This window comes from Balaenoptera borealis (genome assembly GCF_965194805.1).
Source record: "Balaenoptera borealis genome assembly, chromosome: 3".
Lineage (NCBI taxonomy): Eukaryota > Metazoa > Chordata > Mammalia > Artiodactyla > Balaenopteridae > Balaenoptera > Balaenoptera borealis.
In genome coordinates this window covers 116,456,636-116,477,561 of record NC_138866.1, presented here as the reverse complement: position 1 = coordinate 116,477,561, position 20,926 = coordinate 116,456,636, and the positions used below count along the sequence as shown (strand labels likewise).

Below are 20,926 nucleotides of genomic sequence, written 5' to 3'. Positions count from 1 at the left end.
AGAATGAAAGGAGACGAGGTAAGTTAAGGACCTGGTAAGTGTGTATAAACTTTAGTTCCTGCCCTTCTTCCCTCTTCCTCGAAACCCTTTATTCCATCCTCAGAGATTTCTTCCAAACAAAAACAAAACACCTCTGACCATATCTTCTCCTGCTCTAACACCTTCAATGTCCTACACCAAGAGAAGAAAGTCCAAGCCCCGCAAAACACTCAAAATCCTTCATGGATTGGATTCTGTTTCTTTACCTCGTTAACCCTTTTGTCCATCAACGGAGCCATCCGTTTTGTCCATCCCCTGTCACCTGGGATCACAGGGTTTGCTGAGAATGAACACACACACACACACACACACACACGTAAGCACACACTTTCATGTATACGTGTGTGTGTGCACACACGCACACACACACACAGCGTTCTCCCCTCAGACTTGCCTTCCCCACCTCCTCCTTTCAAAACCCCAATTCCAAAGCCTTCTCAGATCCACGCGGTTGGAATTAGTCTGCCTGTGTGAGTTTAGTTCCAGAACTGAGCGCACTTCAGCACGCCATGTCATCACTCCTTGTGTGCCGGCCTGTCTTTCCCCCGAGACCACGAGCGCCCAGGAGGTAAGACCCCGATCTTGGGCCGCTGGGTGACACTGGGTCCAGGCACCCAGGGCTCTCACTGAAGACTGCGGTGCGGGACTCCCTGCGCGTGTTGGGGCCCACGCGCCAACAGCTGCACTCACAGCCTGTCAGAATCACTCGGGCTGTGGCCTGGAAGATTTTGCACAGTTGCTCACAGCACCCAGCAGGCATTTGAATCTGGATCCAGGGCAGCCACTGGCTTTCAAGGGAGTGTGGCATGGCAGAAAGGCCAGCAGGCTAGGCAGCAAGAGACCCTGGTGGGGGCTGGGTGACCTTGAACAAAGACTTCCCTTCTGTAGGAGTCACAGTAAAATTCTGAAACCTATGAATAACACTGAAAATAAGGCTACATGCCTGTCTGAGAAGGAACTAGGACAACCGAGAGCTTTTTCAAGCTACATGCATCCTGCCCAAGACTCTTAACTCTCCTCCTCCTGATAAATGTATATCAGAATCTGGGATGGTAGAGAAGAGGCATGAATATTATTTTGAAAGGTCCCTGAGATAATTCTGATTAGTCACGTCCCCAACAGCAACTCAGTTAGGCCCACGATTATACTGTTCAGTACCGAAGCACAAGCTGTAGAGTCAGTCCTTGGGCAATCTACACCAGGGCACGATGCTCAACCAACCCAAGGCAGGGCTCCAGGCAGAGGGCAGGGCAGTGGAAAAAGGGTTCTTCCAGCACAGAAGGGAGAAAAGGGTTTGCTGGCCAGGGCTGCTGGGTGGAGGGAGCGAGCCTGCGTGTCAACCACCGGCAGGTCTGGCCTGCAGAAGGGGCTCTATAAATGGCAGCCTCCTCCGCCCTCCTCCTCTGGGGGAAGTCTGTCTTCCATCAGGCAGGAAGCATCTAGGAGGGGAGGCTATCCATCTTCCTTCTCCTGCTCCTCTGAGCCTGACCACAGCCTCTGGCTCAGGAATGGGTCCATTACAAAGGCTCGAAAACCCTTTCTCATTCCACAAACATCTACTGTATGGTTGCCCCATACCAGGTGCCCCAGTTAGGGGCTCCAGCGGAGCAAGACCCGCCTGCACCCCTCAAGAGGCTCCCCATGCGGGGGGATGACTGACTTTCTGTCCACCCTGATTAGGAAGGTCCCCATTAGTCCCGTCTCTTGGGTGCCTGAGGCGATCAGGCCACACCACAGGTGCCCCAGGGAATTACTGGCTGACTGGAGCCAGGGTTAGCCAGAGAGCCTCTGTTAATGATCAAACAGTGCGTTCTGAGCAGGTCTGGGAGCCCTGGGAGGTGGAGGGAGGGGGGGACCGTTTCCCTGACTGCCCTGAACTTGCAGTGAGCCATCGATCCTGCTTCAGCCAGGAAGGCCGGCCGTGGTGTCCACGACGCCTCACCTCCCTCTCCGCTCAGAGGCCCCGCTGCAGAGCCCATCTCCTGCACGCAGCACGCCCACCATCCCATCCTCTGGGCATGCAGTGCCTGGTAAACAGGACTCTGCAGGGGGCAAGCCCCCATCCCACCCGGCCCCCACACACAGAAGCTTTGTCTGAGCTGCTGATGCATAATACATGGGCACAGGCCTGGACCAGCCGCGGGCCCATCTTGGACAACAGGCCCGTCACTAAGAGGCTGTGAGGGGCGCAGCCAGGACACAATGTGCTCCAGTCAGAGCTGAGGGCAGTGGATAAAGGGCTCACTGGGGCCCTGGAACCAGCCCCTCCCCCAGCGCACGGTGCAGGGGTGGAGAAGAAGGCTGTCCTCAGAGGGCCCCGGGGATGTCCCGAAATCCTCCCAGCCACTTTCCAGGGCGGCCTCCAGCCACATCCTTGACTCCTGGGCTTGGCTGTTTCTCCCTGCGGCCCGTGGACAGTCATCCAGGACCCCTCCTTGTCTTGGTCGCCATGTTCCTTCCTTAAATGAGTTTCTCTAGCAGGCACTGCCACCGTCAGGGTCTATTTTGCTCCTTGGGGTCTTGGGCTCCCTGATCTTGGCTACCCCAGAGGCCCCTCACCTACCCACACCCACACATCAGTGGGAAAACAACATGGAGATAACAGAGGATAAGAGAGAGACATAATGAATCATCACCTACTACGTACTTCCTAAAAGAGGCCATGCACAATTTTATGTCATAAAACAGCACCCTTTGTCTTGCAGGGTATTTAAGTAGAATAAATCCATGTGCAGTCATCTCTATACAAGCAGAATTGGGGAATTACAGGTACAGCTGCTTTAGCAATAAGGATCTGGAAGATTCCTTTTTGAACCACCATGCAAACACACTGAAGATGTGTTCAGAGGGTCTCGCTAGCACAGAGACGCTTACTCTGAGGTCCGCTCCCAGAAATTCTGATTCAGAAGGTCTGGATGAGAGTCCAGGAATCTGCATTTGAATAAGCACCTAAGAGATTCCAATGCAGGTGGGCACAGATGATGCTTTAAGATGTATTGGTTAATGAAAAATTATAGGTTTCAAATACGCAAATAAGTACTACACACTGGTGGTTCACTAAACGATCCACAACAAACTACATCAATAATGACAGAGTTAAACTCACAGCAATTTTCAGTTAAAAAGCAGAAACAGCAGCAACTGGACATTGGAGCCAACTCAAGACGACACCGAGGGCAAAGAGTGCTTACTGAGAACTTCTGGATTTCTGGTACACAGTAGGAGCTTTGCCAAAGACTGCAAGGCACCAGCCATCTTTGTAAATTTTAAGGTCCCAATAAACTCTAGGGATGTACTAATTTGGGTTTCCAAATACCAAATATGGTTTGATAATCCTTGTTTTTCTTTTTTAACTTTTTATTTTATATTGGAGTATAGTTGATTTACAATGTTGTGTTAGTTTCAGGTGTACAGCAAAGTGATTCAGTTATACATATACATGTATCTATTCATTTTCAAATTATTTTCCCATTTAGGTTGTTACATAATACTGAGCAGAGTTCCCTGTGCTATACAGTAGGTCCTTGTTGGTTATCCATTTTAAATATAGCAGTGTGTACATGTCAATCCCAAACTCCCTAACTATCCCCCCCCCACCCTTCCTCCCCATCCCCGGTAACCGTAAGTTCATTCTCTAAGTCGGTGTAAAATAAAAATTTACGGAATTATGCTTCATTGGCTGTTAAGACTCCAAGGAAGGGCTTGCAATTCCAAATCTGTTCTCAACCCTTCAGGGAGAGACTGGTCCCTCTATATTCACTTTTGGTTCTTGTCAACACGCACATGTGTCTACAACAAGAGCCCTTAAGACCTTCATTAATTTTATCTATTTCTGGAGTCCACCCTAATAAAAAATGAGCAATGTGGACACATTTTACATATCAGGATGTTTCTGAAAAGTAGAAAGTTAGACCCACCTAACTGTTCAATAATAACAGGCTGATAAACTCAAGTATATTTACGTACATATGACAGACTATTATAATACAAGCATGAAAAGTGTGTTTTTGAAGCATATACTATATTTCATCAAATCTAACACAACTGATTGTAGGACTGACCATTATTTTACGTTCTTCCGAGAAAGAAAAACATGTAGTGATAAACTAGGACATGCTGTCTATTGAAAATATATCCCAATTTCAGAAATCACAAAATGTGCAATATTGTAATCAATGAAATATAGTATAAATAATACCATGAGAAAATGCTCCTGATACAATGTTATAATAATAAATGCAAAATGTAGGATATACTTCAATACACTCATAGGAAAAAAAAAAAAGTGAAAGGAAAAGCAGAAAAACGCAAAGGATGGCCCAGAATGAACACATATCATCTTTATAATCTGAAAAAGATATCATTTTTTAAAATAATCATAAAAATAAATCCACTGGAATGGGTAAAATCATGGCAAGCACGTGCACGTCCACAGAGAGCCAGTTCCCACAGTTGCACTCCCTTATGCTGAAGAACCACAGATGGCTTAGGTTAGTTGTTGCTCAGTACATGGGATGGTTCCCAATGTTTTGCTAACAGAAGCTTTAAAGTGCTTCTTTCATTTTCCCTCTTGGGTTATCTCCCTGGCCACCTGCAGGGTGTGGCGTGGAAGGTGTCAGCTGGCAGCGCTGTGAGCTGGAGTTAAGGGACAGGCTGGTGTGTGAGGTCCATTTTCACTCAGATCCTATTTCTCTATATGTGAACATTCTGGACTGGCCTGAGGCCGTACTGGCCTCCCTAACCCACCTCACAGAGGTTGAAATTCTTCAACTGGGGAGCAGAGTATCATACTCTGCAAGGTGATAAGTCATTTCAGTAAGTGAAATGAAAACATCCGTTCCTCGAGAGATGGGACCCTGGGAGAGATGTACCCTCAGGTACTGAAGATGGATGTAGGATCTAGTCTGAGGCCAGGTTTCCACAAACAGAACTTAAAGGCACAAGGGGCCCTTAAAGGGGCTTGGGGAGGACGAGGGAGGGATGGGAGAGTGAGGGGAGGGATGAATGAGAGGAGGGGACGTGAGGGAAAATGCAGAAGGGACATGACACCAAAGGAAAGGGCACGAAAAAGGAGACCTGGTGCCTGGGAGACAAACTTCTCCAAGGAAAGCAGCAAGCCAGAGTCCATGCCCGCCTCCCTGCAGGGCCAGGGAAACGCCAGATCTCTACCATCTTTGGATGCCATGCCAAACTCCCAAGAGGTATCTGGATCAGCAGGAAAAAAGGGAGGGGGTGGAGGTAAGCAGAGGGGTGTGAAGATGCAGGAATCTCACACAGGATCCATATCCCCATCAGGATGTCCCCCGGCTGTGCCCGTGCCCAGCAGCCCCATGGGACCAGCCAACACGTCAGGAATGGTCAGAACATTGAACTGGGACCTGGAGACTAAGGTTTGAATTGTGACTCTTTCAAGTGACCTTCAGTACATCACGTGCCCTCCGGTACTCAGTGTCAGGAAATGTAAAAATGGAGGGCATAAATCAAGTGATCTTTAAGGTCCTTTCTGATTTGGACATCTATGGTTCCAAAACAGGTGCAACTCAGGGAACTCACTCATTTAAAAAATTTTTTATTTTATTTTTTAATAATAATAGTATATACTTAAGGTGTACAACATGATGATTTGGTATATATCTATACACAGTGAAACGATTACTATGGTCAAGCTAATTAATACATTCATCTCTTCGAACAGTTGCCATTTTGTATGTGTGTGGTGAGAGCGCCTGAAATCTACTCTCTTAGTAAACATCCAGTATTCAATACAGTATTATTAACTATAGTCATCATACTGTGCATTAGATCTCTAGACTTGTTCATCCTATTAACTGCAACTCTGTACCCTTTTATCATGACCTCCTCATTTCCCCACCTTCCTGCCCCTGGTAACCACCATTCTGCTCTCTGCTTATACGTATTTATTTGGCTTTTTAAATTCCACATCTAAGTGAGATCATGCAGTTTTTTTTTTCTTTCTGTGCCTGACTTATTTCACTGAGCATAATGTCCTCCAGTTTCATCCATGTTGTTGCAAATGGCAGGAAATCCTTTTCTAAGGTTGAATAATATTCCACTGTATATTTACATCACATCTTCTTTATCCGTTCATCTGTCGATGGACACTTAGGTTACTTCCATATCTTGGCTATTGTGAATAATGCTACAATGAACATGGGGGGGTGCAGATAGCTCTCTGAGATACTGAATTCATTTCCTCTGGATATATACCCAGAAGAGGAATTGCTGGATCATATGGTAGTTCTATTTTTAATTTTTTGAGGAACCTCCATACTGTTTTCCATAACGGCTGTACCAATTTACATTCCCACCAACAGTGTACCAGGGTTTCCTTTTCTCCACATCCTCACCAACCCTTATTATCTTTCATTTATTTTTTAATAATATCCATCCCAACAGGAATGAGGAAATATCTCACTGTGGTTTTGATTTGCATTTCCCCAATGATTTGTGATGTTGAGCACCTTTTCATATACCTGTTGGCCAATTGTATGCCTTCTTTGGAAAAATGTCTGGTCAGATCCTTTGCCCGCTGTTCTAACTGGGTTGTTTTTTGTTGTTGTTGTTGATTTGGTTTTTGTTTTTTGCTATTGAGTTGTATGAGTTCCTTTTATATTTTGGATATTAGTTCCTTAGTGGATATATGGTTTGAAAATATGTTCTCTCAATCCATAGGCTGCCTTTTCTTTTTGTTGATGGTTTCCTTCGCTGTGCAGAACATTTTAGTTTGATATAGTCCCACTTGTTTATCTTTGTTTTTGTTGCCTGAGCTTTTGGTGTCATATCCAAAAAATCATTGCCAAGGTTAATGTCAAGGAGATTTTCCCCTATGTTTTCTTCTAGGAGATTTATGGTTTCATGCCTTACATTTAAGTCTTTAATCCATTTTAAGTTGATTTTTGTGTATGCTGTTAAGATAAGGATCCAATTTCTTTCCTTTGCGTGTGGATAGCCAGTTTTCCCAACACCATTTATTGAAGAGACTAATCCTTTCCCCATTGTGTTTTCTTGGCACCCTTGTAGAAAATTAGTTGATTGTATATGCTCGGGTTTATTTCTGAGCTCAAGTCACTCATTTTGTTCATCAAACAATTACTAAACATATATCATCTGTGCAAGGCACAGCGTTAGGACCACAGGAGAAAATGCAAAGCAGAACGGGAGGCCACACTCATGGAACATTTAATACTTGTCAGGCACCAAGCTACCCTGTATCAGTGACAATCCTAAGGGGCAGGTATAATTTTTTTCCATTCTACAGACAGTAAAACTGAGGCTCAGACCTGTTAGGTTATCTGCCCAAGGTCACAGAGTGGTAAGCGGTTGAGTTGAGAGCCTAACCTAAGTTAACCCACTATGCCTCATCTTCCTGCTAAGAAAAAGAGCTCCACTTTTGCCATCAAAGAACTCACAGTCCAGTGAGTGTCTGAGTTAGCCAACCAACAGAACAGCAATACTAAGCGGGAGGCAGAACAATGCCTGACTGACCCAACAGAGAGATGAAGGAGTAGAGGAAAAGCTGGCATGGAGTCTGCTTGACTCAGATTCCAGATTTGCAGTGCGGAACCAGGGGTAAGGGAGGGGAGGAATGGCACTGGCATTTCGGGTAGAGGATACGGCACAAGGCGTGAATGCAGAGAGGGTGAAGTTCATGGGCCATCGGGAAAGGGCAAGGAGTCTGCTGCTGCTAGAACAAAGGAGTCTGGAGACAAGCCTCGGAAGACAGGTGGGGCCAGGCAGCAGGGGTCTTGGATGTCAAGTTAAGGGTCCGTAGTGAAGGGGTGCACCCCTGGACCTAAGCCAGCCCCCAGCCCTTCCTCCACAAGGTCAGGAGGAAAACGCAGAACTTCAGGGCAGGGAGTGGCTCACCACTTGCTTCCTAAACCAGTGGAAGCACCAGAGACCCCATTCACCCTGCGGAGCCGGGGCTCTTCCTCTAGGCCGCATCCATCCACATTTACTGAGGGCCGCTGGTGCCGGGCCGCGGGACTGCAAACTCCCTGAGGACAGGGCCCATTTCTGAGAGATCTTCAATGCCTACCCTGTGAGAGGTGCTCCAGAAATACTCACCTAGTTAATTCTGAATAACAAGTAGAATTATCACCACATCCTTTTTCTCTCTGTGTCTGAGTCTCTGGCCAGGTTTCCACCAAGAGAACTAAGAGGGTGGAGGGGAGAGGTTGGTTACACAATTACAGGCCCCCTAGGGATGCGCTAGCTGGCCAATCTGGATGACTCACGCAGATTCCAGGTCCAGCCAGTGTACAGAACGGGACCTCTTTGCACTCCCCCGCCCCATTCCAGCCTGTCTGCCATCACTGCCAGTGACGAGTCCCAAAAGGCCCAGCCACAGGCGTGCGGTGAAAATCGGCTCTCAGATCCCACGTCCTCACCAGCTGACCCCAGCTCACCCCTCGGCAGCCAGCGCAGCAGCCTGCCATCAGTAGCTTGTGTGCCTTTGGTTAAGTCACACAGGAGGCTCTGGGAAAGAACAACAGTGAGGGGGCCAAGGACCAGGAGAACAGGCCTGGCAATGGAAGGAGCTGGGAGGTCAGTGGCAAAGAGAAGACAGAGACCCCAGTGACCTCCCAAATACACATCTACTCCCCAGCTCAGGAAAACCTTCCATCAAAGACAACACAGCACTTCCTGTGTCACCAGCCACTAGCGGGAGGTAAAGGCTCAGCCCCAGCGTTCAGAGATCCCCCTTCCTTTTCCTCTCCGTTGACCCTCCTCTGGTTCAGTCTCTCGTTACCTCGTGCCTAGATGCTTGGTGTGGACCACAAATTGACCCACGTAGCCAGGGCCCTCTTCTTAAATATGGACCCTGCTGGGAGAAAGAAGGAAGACTGTTCCTAATGGGCGGGTGTGACCCACTCCACCAGATCCTCTTTCCCTTCTGCCAGAAAGGGTTGAAGACGGCGCACCAGAGGACGAGCACAGATTCTCTTGGCGTAGCAAATATGCCCCTGCAGGGCAGCTCCACCCCTGGTCCCGACAAGGCCCCACACTCATGCTGTTCTTGTTACCAATAGTTCCCTTGTCCCGTCCGCCAGGCCAAATCCCAGCCATCCCCAAGGCCCAGTTCAAATGCTGCTTCTCCTCGAGCCCTGCCCTGCTTCCTCGGCCCACTGTGCCCTCACCCAGGGCCCTCGGGACTTCCCACTGCACTGGCTGCCATCCCAAGTCAGCTTCCTCTCTGCTGCCCCTGGAGGACAGGGTCTGAGTCTGAGTTCTCCCTCTGTGCCTGGCATCGAGTTGTAGTAAATACATGGTGGATTTTAGTAAATACTTGTTGCAATATCTGTTGAAAGGATGGATGGAGGGCTGGAATAGTGGACACAGCAGGAGGCAGATGACGATGATGACGACGATGATAAAGAATTCCAAGTCCCCTCCTGGAGCCCCATCACTCCCTTGGTGGGAAGCCTGAGAAAAGGCGTTTAGGAGTCTGGCTGGGGAGGGGCAGAGAACAAAGCCTTGAGGCTCCAACCACTCAGGATTCAAGAATCCTGGTTCCTGGGGGCAGTCCCTCCTTAGGAGGGGAGGAGCTGGGAAGAAGAGGAGAGTGCGTTCCCTGACCCTTGGTTCTCACATCAGCCTCCAACAAATCCCTGCGGTGCACAAAGAGCCAAATTCTTGAAAAACAGAAATGTACGCCCTCCAACACACACACACACAAAGGTAGAGGGAGATGGGCTCCCGGCTGCACAGATTGGCCTGGCAAGGGAGTTGTCCCCAAGGCCACAGTCTTCCAGGGAACCAGAGCGTGGGGGAGGGAGCACCTGCCTTGCTGGCCCTTTTCCCAGAAGGCCTGGACCCTGTAACCACCACCTGCGGGTCTGGCCATGGGTAGCCAACCATAGGAGGCCAGATCTTGATCACCGAACCCTGGGCACTGCGCAGCCTCTGACTTCCAGCCCTCAGGCTGCAATGGCCCTGCTGAGGCCCCTGGGTGTGGTTTCAGTTGCCTAGGTCCACGGGAAAGGAAACACTTGCCCAGAGGCACGCTGCAGGAAAAGTGTGGTAAAGTCCCCTCCCAAGGGCAGCATCTCACAGTCTATAAACCTCTTTCTGAAGTTAGTCTAGTAGCTGCAGCTGAGCCGGAGGCCGGCAGCCAGGCACACAGGAGTCCTCAGTCCAAAGACCCTACTTCATGGGGTTCTATGCCTGAGGGCATCTGATTTTGACTGAAAGATGATACACACCCTGGGGTCTCAGGAAAGTCGGGGACATGAACATGGGACGGCATGTGTTCCTGGAGACCTAGTCTGGCCCACCTTAGACAGGGGCTGGAAGTGACTAGCCAAAAAATCACTTTTTGAAAAGGACTCTGTGGTGGGTTCCATGTCCCCTCCCCTTGAATCTGGTATGGAAGTGACACTATGTGACTTCTGAGGCTAGGTCCTAAGAGGTCATGATCTTCTGCCTTGTTTGCTTGAACACTTGTTCTTGGAGCCCTGAGTGATTATGTAAGAAATCTGACTCCTCTGAGGCTGCCATGCCACGAGGAAGCCCAAGCCACATGGAGATGTCCTGTGTAGATGCTCCCGTCCACAGTTACAGCTGGGCCCAGCCTTTAAGTCACCCCAGTCCAGGCACCAGACATGAGAGTGAAGAAACTTTCAGATGATTCCAGCCCTCCCCCCCCCCCGGTGTTCAAGTCACACCTAGTCATTTGTGTTTTCCTAGCTGAGACCCCCAGACGTTGTGGAACATGGACGCGCTGCTGTCCCCTCTGTGACCCGTCTGGATGTCTGACCGACAGAACCCATGCAGCCCCTTGCTAACCCCTCCACCCACTCCAAAAGCCCAATGTCTGTCTCCACCCCGGTGAGCCAGGGAGACTCGGGACACTTGGGGAAGGCTCCTTTTTGTAGCACCCTCCATTGCAGGATGCCCCTTCCACAGCTCTGAATCAATCAAGTGAATGGAGGATGTACCGAGTACCTGCAAAGCGCCTGCCCCATGCCCGCAGCTCCAGGAGATGCTGAAAGCATCTTCCATGCCCACCCCCTGGGCTCAAGTAACTTGTCCTCTATCTGGAGCCATCAGAGGCTGACCAAAGATATCGGGGGAAGTGTAAGTCAATGTTCAGCTATGCTCTGGATTTTTCTCTGTCCCAGTTTCAAATATGCTGACCCACTGTATCCATGAGCTATCAAAACATTTGCGTCATTTCAACGTTTCTATATCCAAAGCTGCATTTTCTACATGACCTCTTCCACCCAGAAGCAGCTCAAAAATCTTGCAGACCATGGGCCAGAATTTGCAGTATGGAAAACGTTTACTTTAAGGAAAGCAACTGACTAAAAAATGCTTTGTTCAGTTCAATAGAACAGACACTGACAGCCTGTGAGATCCTGTGCTGGGCACTGCAGGGCCCATCTATGCAGTTCTAGACTCAGGAATCCCAGAGCTGAATGGGCCTCATCCACACTGACCAACGCAGAGCCCGAAGCCCCCTCACACTTGCCCTCCGGACGACAGCTGGTGCAGGTGACCTCTCCCTCCTCCTTGACTTTCCCTTGGCCACACCTTCTCAGTCACCTCTGAAGCCTTTTCCCCTCCTCAGTCTCAGCCACAGAGAGCTTGGGGCTCAAACCTGCCACTTCTCTTTCACTTTAACTAGCCCCTAGCCTCCATGGGAATTACCTGGGCAGCTCTGAATAAATGCTGATGGGCCACCACCCCAGAGATTCTGATTCACTGACCTGGAGGGACCTGCAAGGGACTCTGAAGGCATCCATGGATGAGACCCACTGCCTCTACTCTTCCCTGCCTGAGATCATCCAAACTCAGAGATTTAAACACCCTCTACAAGCTGATGGCTCTGAAATTTCCACCTGACACCTGGACCTCTTTCCTGAGCTTCAGACCTATCCCTTCAGATTCTCGCAGACACTAACCAAACACATCGGGAACCAACTACTGATCTCCCCACCCCAGGCTGCTCCTCCTCGGCCACCATGACTCCCAGTAAATGGGACTTTCATTCCACAAACCTGAGAGTCATCTATGAATTCCCCCTTTTTCTCTCCCTCAGCCCACGTGGAGGTCCTGTCAATTCTCCCTTCACTTTTCAATCCCAGAGCATCTGCATTTTCCAAAGAACTTTTTACACACTTATAATCCTGGTATGCATAAAACTTTGTATCCAGCCCTTTTCACTTAGCAGGAAGTTTCCCACATGCACAGCATTTGGTATTATACTTTTTAATGGCTGCAGAATGCTCCATCGAATAAATGCTGCTTAATTTACTTAGCCAGTCTCATATTGTAAAGCCTTTACTTTGCTTCCAATTTTTAGTTATAAATAATGCTGTGATGAGCATCTTGATGCAGAGAGCCTTTCCCCACCCTTGGATTATTTCCTTTGGACAGAGTCCCAGAAGTGGGATTACTAGGTCACAGGATTGTGGACATTTTTATGGCTTGTGAAGCACGTTGCCAAATTGCTCTCCAAAAGAGTGAAACTACTTTACTTTTATGTGTCTTTTTGATGGCATATACAGGTTGGAATATGCCACCACAGACCTAGGACAGTCCTGGCAGCTGAGAGTCTGGAGTTTTTCTTCTTTTATTTTAAAAACTTCTTAAAAATTTGCTTAATTCTCTCCTAATTATCAAAGTGATAAATACACAATACAGAAAGGCAAACCCAGAAATGTACAACCAAATAAACAAAAGCACCTATAATCCCACCTTCCCATAGGTTCTCAGAAGACATGACTCATTATCGGAATGCTAAAATGAGGAACTCAGACTGAATTTACACAGAAGGGAGGTGTTTTTTTTGTTTGTTTGTTTTGTTTTTAATTTATTTATTTGGCTGCACCGGGTCTTACTTGCGGCACATGGGATCTTCGTTGCTGCATACAGGATCTTTTGGTTGCAGCATGCGGGATCTTTAGTTGCGGCATGCGGGATCTTTAGTGGCGGCATGCGGGATCTTTAGTGGCGGCATGCAGGATCTAGTTCCCTGACCAGGGATTGAACCCGGGCCCTCTGCATTGGGAGCACGGGACCACTGGATGGCCAGGGAAGTCCTGAGGTGGTTGTTTTAATCACGGCTTTACACAGAGAGACCCTGGCCTTTCTGGACTAGTCCCCTGGGAAGGACATGTACATATTCTTGCACAAACAAACAAAAAAAATCACTTTTTAAACTCCTGGTGTGAAATCCCACTTAGGACTGGCTAGGGATATCCTCAGGGCATATCGTTGCCCTTCAGTGATAGGGTTCATCTCCTTAGTCACATCCACAGTCATTCAGACACAAGCTTGGTCCTTTCCAGGTGGGGAAGATGGCTTGGGGGTGGGGGTGGGGGAGGAGGCTGGCCATGAAGTGACAAACTGATTTCCGACCTTAGGAGCTGGTACTGAAAGCTGCTGTCAAGGTGGTCCCAGAACGTTCTTAACAATGGCTGGAGCCCCTGGAACACATGTTAAGAGAAGGGAGCACCCAGAGTGACAACACTGATAAGCAAACAGTAAAGAGGAAGAGGGACAGATCTGTTGAGGATTTACTGTGTGCTGGGCTGAGGGTTAAGCGCTTTATACACGTAAAATAAATGTAATGCTCACGATGCTACTTGTACAACAAGGAGTTACAACAGTAACTGCTATTATTATCCCCATTTACAGACAAGACACTGAGGGACTAGAACTTGTTCAGGACCCCAGCAGTCTGGCTCCGCAGCCCAGGCTCTTACTCTGAATCTCCTGGTGCACGTGTTCCAGGATGAGCCTCCAAAGGAGACCAGCTGCCCTTCTGAATTCTGTGAGGCAGCACTCCTCCCCCTGTTCTGTTCACCGTGACCACCCAACTCAGACACAGCGTCCCCATGTGTATTAGTGTGCTAGGGCTGCCATAACAGAAGGCCACAGACCGGATGGCTTAAACAACCTCCCACTTCTGGAGGTTGGAAGTCCAAGATCAAGGTGCCAGCAGGGTTGGTTTCTGGCGAGAGCTCTCTTCCTGGCTTGCAGACGGCCACCTTCCCTCTGTGTGCCACACACTCCTGGTGTCTCCTCCTCTTCTTATAAGGATATCAGTCCTGTAGGATTAGGATCCCATCCTTACTACCTGGTTTAACCTTAATTACCTCCTTCAAGGCACTATCTCCAAATTCAGACACACTAGGGGTTATGGCTTTAACATATGAATGGCGGGGCACAATCAGTTCATAACACCTTACTGACCTGAGAAACACAGACTCCTGACATCTGCCAGATGACCCTGCACTGTCCCCATAGCTCATCCTCCATGAAGGCTCTGCTGTCATCATGCCTAGTATTAGCTTTTTCTTACTAGATTATGATTATTTGGAGGTTACAGGCCAATTTTCACTCATCTGTGCATACCACCCCATTCATTCATCCAACTCATTCATTCACTCTGCTGCCCACAAACTAGTTTAGGAATCACCTACTAGGAGCCAGGCCCTGTGTTAGCCCTGGGACTTCAATGGTGCACAGGATACAGCGATAACTCTGCATCCTAACGCAGTCAACCTGCCCACTTCTCTGTTCTGTACTCCCTAACCCCAGGCCACCTGACAGCTCTCACCTCCTGTCTCAAACCCAGATTGGGCAGGGGGCTCTTTAACACCTTCCTGCTCAGAGGAAACAGATGGTATTAATCCAAAGGAGCAGCCATTTCTAAGCAAGGGACTGCAAAGCTGTGTGTCCCCTCCCTGTAAATAAAATTATACATGTCCCAACCAGGGAAATAAATGCGTGCTTGCAAGACTCGTACAAGCAGTCCCTCTTGCCCAGGAAATAGGTTTGTTTCCATGAAATATTTCTATTAGAAAACAGAAAGGAATTGCCTCTTGGTGTTCTCAGATAGGGAGAAGGTGGGTGTTGCTTATCTCACTGAACCTGCCTTCACTGAAGTAGAGAACCATGAAACTCACAGTGACCATCCTTACCCCAGGAGGGGCAACAAAATGAGGGGAAACCTCAGTAGGCAAAACCATGGCGATGACAGGTGGATCCTATTTAACTTGGTACATGAGAGGGATGGGCAGGGGTTAAAGACACATATTACAAAGGGCAGTGGGAGCCCTTTTTGCTCTTCTTTCTCTTAGTGGCCTGAAATTCCCATATCAAACTGAATTAAAACATCTAGGTACAATGTATAAAATAGGTAAACAACAAGGACCTACTGTAGAGCATAGGGAACTATATTTAGTATCTGTTAATAACCTATAATGGAAAAGAATCTGAAAAAGAATAGATATATATACATATACATACGTATAAGTGAATCACTTTGCTGTACACCTGGAACATTGTAAATCAACTGTACTCCAATTAAAAAGGAAACCATCTACGTACAATGTACGTGTGTGTGCCTGGGGTCAGACCCTCATTTGGGCCAAATATCCCAATCACTCCAACACTCTCCTTTCCCTCCCTTGTTCCCTTCCACAGCACCGAGTGGCCTTAAAGGAAAAACTAAGAATACTTTAATTTTTTAATCACAAAAAAATACTTGCCAGAGTGGCCTTTTAAAAATCTAAATCTGGTGCCATTCCCCTGCACAGAGCACAGCTCCCTCCTCTGCCCTCCGAATCAAGTCCACGGTCCTTACATCTTGGATTTTGATGGCTCTCTTGGCTTTAGCCTCACCATGGCACATTTATGCCCTCACTGTGTTCAATTTCTTTCTGTTCCTCAAAACCTTTGTCTCTCTCTTCCGGGCCTTGGCACATGCCACTGTTTCCTCTACCTTGGTCACTCTTCTCAACTGTCCACCTGGCCAAATCCTCCTCCTCCTTCTGTTCTCTGCTTTAGTGCCTTCCTAGTGCCCTAGGCTGCATTAGCTGCTCCTCCTCTGGGTGCCTGACCCCCCAACCCGCATAATCCTGTTAACAGTTGCCTGGTCAGACCCTGTGCTCCCCACCGCCGCATTCACCACTTCATCCTCAGGACCATCTAAAAGGCAGCACACAGGCAGAGCTCAGGGGATGTTGGATGAACGAAGGGGTCCAGTGAGAGGCGGGCCCCTCAACATCTCAGTGCCCACTCTCTGCCCACTCATGGAGGCCAGGAGCTGTATCTTATCCATTCCTACATCTCCAGGGCCCGGCACAGGGGTTGGCACACAGCAAATGCTCAAGAAATGTTTGCTGCGCTAAGGGGAGTGGCTATAGAGGAGAGGGGAGAAAACTCAGCTTTCTGGATAGATCTTCAGATCTCTACTCTGTCAATTGTTCACACACCCACACACCTGCATACCACCCCACCCTCCTCAATGGAGACCCACACGCATCATGAGTGCCACTGGGAGGTGCCCTGTCCCTTTTAATTAAAACTCAGACAGGTGGCCTCCTCCCTACTCATTCCTCTCTCTCCAGGTCATTTCTGAAGACTGAGACTCAGCAGGACAGCTGAGAAGGAGTTGTGGATGTGGAGAAATCGCTGGGTTTGCACCTCTGCCTTCCAACCCTCCTCCCACATTACACAGTCTTCCTGTAGGTGAGCAGGCCCAGGGGCAGTAGGGCCAGGGGCCTGGAGGTCTCGCAACCAGGAGGCTGGGGGCTGGGGCCAGGGCTGTTCCTGGCTTACTGTTTTTATTTCCTCAAGTCTCCTTTTCTTTTCCACTCCTTCACCAAAGGCCCAGTTTTAGGGGATCCCCTTCCTCCTCAGGTGGAGAAGGCAAAGCGCCTGGCGCAGGGCCATCACCCACAGTCACAGAGGCAGGAAGGTCTCTGAAGGTCCTGGGAGCCACATCAAAAGAGAAGCTCCCGGGCCTGGTCCCTGGGGTGGGACCGAGGGTAGAGAGAGGCTGCTAGCAAAGACCCCTTTCTCCTTCAGGCTGAGCTTCCTCCGAAGAGGAAGGTGGGGGTTGACTGTGTTGGAGGAGCTTGTCACCTGGCGGGAAGCAAACCTGGTATGTACTTGCCTAAGTCCACTTCTGGGCAGACTGTGATGAAAAACATCCCAGATGCACAAACCAAGCAGAGTGGCAAAACAGGGCTGGGAGAGACGCAAACATTCCAGGAAGGCCTCCTGGAGGGGACCGCAACTTCCACATTTTAGAAAGATTTGGAAAACAAACAGCACTCAAACCACTGGAATTGTGTGTGTGCGTCTGTGTGTGTATTTTAGATGAAGGGGTGTGTGTTTCTTTCTCTGTGGAGGAAGGGAAACCCCCTGGCCAGCAATGAGGCTGTGGGATCATCTGTGAGTATCTTTTATCCCTGCAGCGCTGGGAGGAATAGTGGACTACACCACAGGGGCCTGGGTGGCTGCCGCAGAGGCTGTTTCCGTCACCTCTCCCCAGCCCAGGTCCTCTACCGTCCCTGCCAAGCAACAGGGGTAGTAGCAATCCATACAGAGGGGTGGGTGGGGGACCCCTGAGCCAGTCTCCAAGGACGCAGTTCATTAGGACGCATCCTCTGTTGCCATGGAGATTCCCGGCCCACAGAGCCTGGCTAATAGTTCCTAAATTCACTCAGGCCTCGAGCACAATTAGACAAGATGAATTTTCGAGTTGGAGCATAATGAGACCCGGACGTCCGGAAAGCATATGGCAGCCTCCCAAGGGGACGGCAGAGCCCCGGGAGAGCACACTGCTGCCACAAGGTCACCAGGCCATCGCCTCTCTTGGGCGGGAGGTCTGGGAGGCACTGGGGAGCACTTCCCCTCCTTTAGAATTCTTCAGCAGCACAGCCTCTGTCTGAGCAGCGCTGGGGGATGGGAGAAAGGAAAAATAAGCTCTCCATATCTGTCCCAGGCCCTTCTAGGGAGAGGGTTGGGAGACTTTATTCTGCATCCTCTGATAAATTTGCCAACAAATGCATCTCACATGGCTGAAGCTATGCTTCACGCACAGAACAGATCCTCCTATCCATGCAAAAACACAAATATGCCATTCAAAAATCTCTACTTGAACATACACAGGGCCAGACACAAGAAACACGCCATGGGATTTGCAGCATCGCACGCTCCTTCCCACTCAGGGCATGGGGCTTGCCCTCTGGCAGGGGAGACAGGGCATGTTCAACTAGAACCATCTCAACATGGCAGTGACATGAGAAGGATGGAGTTAGGAGTGAGGAGAGATCAGAGAAGGCTCCCTGGAGGAGGTGGCATTTTGGCTGGGCCTTGAAAGCAGGGATCAAGAGACCTTTTGAGCAGAGAGGGAGCAGAAAAGCACAAGTTGAGTTTGGGGGCAGCCAGCGGACCAGTGTGGCTGGAGGGCAGGGTCTGAGCAGGGGCCAAGGAGGTAAATGGTGGCTCCAGAGGGAAGGCACTGAATGCTCAGCTAAGTGGCCCGGGCAGGGGGAAGCCAAAGAATACTGCCACTCAGGTGGGCAGTGGAGTCCAGGCTGATAAGACCCCAACCTCACGCTCCCCTAATCCAGGGCAGTCCCAAGCCCAGTTTGGGCCTGAACCCAGGACAGGCTCCCAGTGCGGCAGCCCCAGCTCCCATCCCCACCAGCTTCTCTCAATCAGTGTCACCCTTCCAAGCCTCCAGGAGCTCCGGTCAGAATCGAAACTCTCCTCTGACAGGCTCCTGCACAAAGCCCCCAGTGTTCTAAACACAGACCAGCCCCTTGGTGCCCAGCAGAGAGAGGGTCAGGGAGAGGGCAGAGTTAAGGTTTGCTGTAGGATTAAAAGTAGGGAGGAAGGAGTTGGGGAGAGAAGACAGCAGCAAAGAGGGGCAACTTGGGCCTGGCGGGCTCTGGGGAGGAACGCTTAGCAGGGACTTGCCTCTCTAGGGCACTAAGCTCCTCCTGGCTTCTTGAAGGTCCATGCTTTTTTAGAAGGCAGGCCTACTCTCTTGAGAAAACTGGATTACCATCTTTGGATCAATTTTTTCTCCCAGAAGTTTGCTATTAGCAAAAATCACTGACCCTGCATGATAGAGAAGCAGAGATGGCAAAACTTCTTGTTTGTTCTCTCTCACTTTCTCCTCCTCCCATCCCCACCCCCAGTCTCTCTCTGGCCAGGAACCCAGCTCAGTTCCCCGGAAACCAGGATACCCCAATTCCAGCCGGCTGCTGCCCCTCTTCTCCTGGGGTTGCCGACAGAGCCTGAGGCACTGACCTTCAGCCTCTGTGGGATCTGATTTTCTAAATCCAAAAATGCTCTCAGAGCCAAGTCTGTGGAACAAGGGAGATGGTCTGGTTTGAGGGGGGCTGGATCTGGGACACAGAACTGCTGACCAGAGAAGACTCCTCCTGGGTTTCCCAGGAGCCCCTGTACCCCCGCTGACTTCTACCTCTCAGGCACCTCCACAGGTTCATCAACCTCCAAAACATCACCCCGAGTCCTGTTTCCTCTCCAGCCCTCACTGTTTCTTTCGGCCAGCTCAGGCTGTGCTTGGACCATCACAATGGCCCCCAACGGGTCTGCTGTCCTTCAGCCCACCAAGCGCAATGGGTCTAACTGTGCGGTCCCCCAGGAGAGGAACAGGGACAGAGCGAGAGCCCAGACGGAGTGTTGGCCCGTGCCCACTCTCTGCCGTGGTTCACCTCAGTAACTCTGGCGAAGCCTCTGTGTTCCATAGCAACGGAAGGGCTTTTTGTTTGGTTGGTTTTTTTTGTTTTTTTGTTTTTTTTATGGGAGGGAAACAATTTAGGGAGAAGCCATTGGTTAAATGAAATGCTTTTGAGGCACTAATGAGCCAGGCAGTTAAGGGCATGGGCCCTGGGGTGCCTCAAGGATGGGACAGAAACTTGGCTCCATCTCAGTTTACCAGTTGTGTGACCGTGGGCACGTTACTTAACTCCTTTGAGCCTCAGTATCCCCATCCACAAAATGGACATAACAGTAGCACCTTCCCTCCCCCATCCCTGTGGCTCACAGGCTGCTGAAAGGATGATATAAGATGCATGTAAAACAGCACAGTCCCTGGAACATGGTCAGCACTAAGTAAACATTTATCATTAGTGTTTTGTTACTGGTGAGTTCCAGTCCTACAGCGCCGCCCTCCTTGCCGCTCAAACCCAGACCAGCCCAGAACAGATGTGCTCAGCAGCCAGCAAAGCGGCAACACCATTTCCCTCTGTCGTTTCTCCTTGACCCAAGAAGGCTGGGCCTCTTAATTGCTCTTTGGCTTTACTCAATTTGAAATGAGCAGGACACCAGTTCCCCACAGGAAAAAATAAATATGCTTCTGCTCACAATACTAATGAGGCTGGAGACGAGGGAGGCTGGCAGGGGAGGGCAGCCCCTGAGGACTTCCGCCGGCCATGCAGAAGGGTGCGGCCCATCCTCCAGAGGGCAGGAGGGATGGGAGGCTCTGGCTGCGCTCCACAGGCCCCAGATCAGGGCCAGGCTGGCTCAGGTAACCCACAGAATGGGGTGTGGGAAGCCCACTGCGGGGATGCCCACAGATTCATGATCCAGCTCTTCTCCGGGGAGCTCCGGGACCACCCGGGCTGTCATCTTCCTCTCCTCCTATTCAGTCACCAAGGCCTGGAGATTCCCCTTCCCGGGCCCACTGTCTCGGCCCTGGTTCAGACACTCACCAGCTCCCAGCCTCCAGCCTTTCCCTCTCCTGCCCGTCCTCCCCTGAGGGGTCACTCTCGCTCAGTCAGCTGGCAAACATGAGCGAGCAGGAAGCCCGTGAAAGCCTGGGGGAGGCAGGAGGACTCCGAGGGACCCAGGCCCAGCTTCCCCCTCCTTTCTGACCTCTCCCCTCGTGCTCCCCCAGACAAAAGCCTCACAGCTGTGCCCTGAGCGGGAGGCAGCCCCCTCCTCGGAGCCTGGGAGCTCTCTGCTCTCTCAGCCAGAAAGATCTTCCCAGATTCCACGTGGCTCCTCCCTCCCCTCGTTCCACCCTGGGCCCTGACATCCCCTTTTCAGAGCTGCTCTGTCTAAAGCAGCCCCTCCCATCGCTCTGCCC

The 20,926-nt window shown here is 50.0% G+C and overlaps 1 protein-coding gene and 1 long non-coding RNA gene across 4 annotated transcripts in view; one reads left to right on the top strand and one right to left on the bottom strand.

The window, feature by feature from the left end:
• CORO2B (coronin 2B) overlaps window positions 1–20,926 on the bottom strand; it is a gene marked incomplete at its 5' end in the record, with an annotated part of 141,987 nt that overhangs the window by 102,521 nt on the left and 18,540 nt on the right. The window lies entirely within an intron of this gene.
• On the top strand, window positions 1,947–13,190 carry LOC309624863. The gene is made up of 3 exons (XR_014242177.1): window positions 1,947–8,731; window positions 11,387–11,556; window positions 11,690–13,190. It is a non-coding gene; the product is annotated as an uncharacterized lncRNA (long non-coding RNA).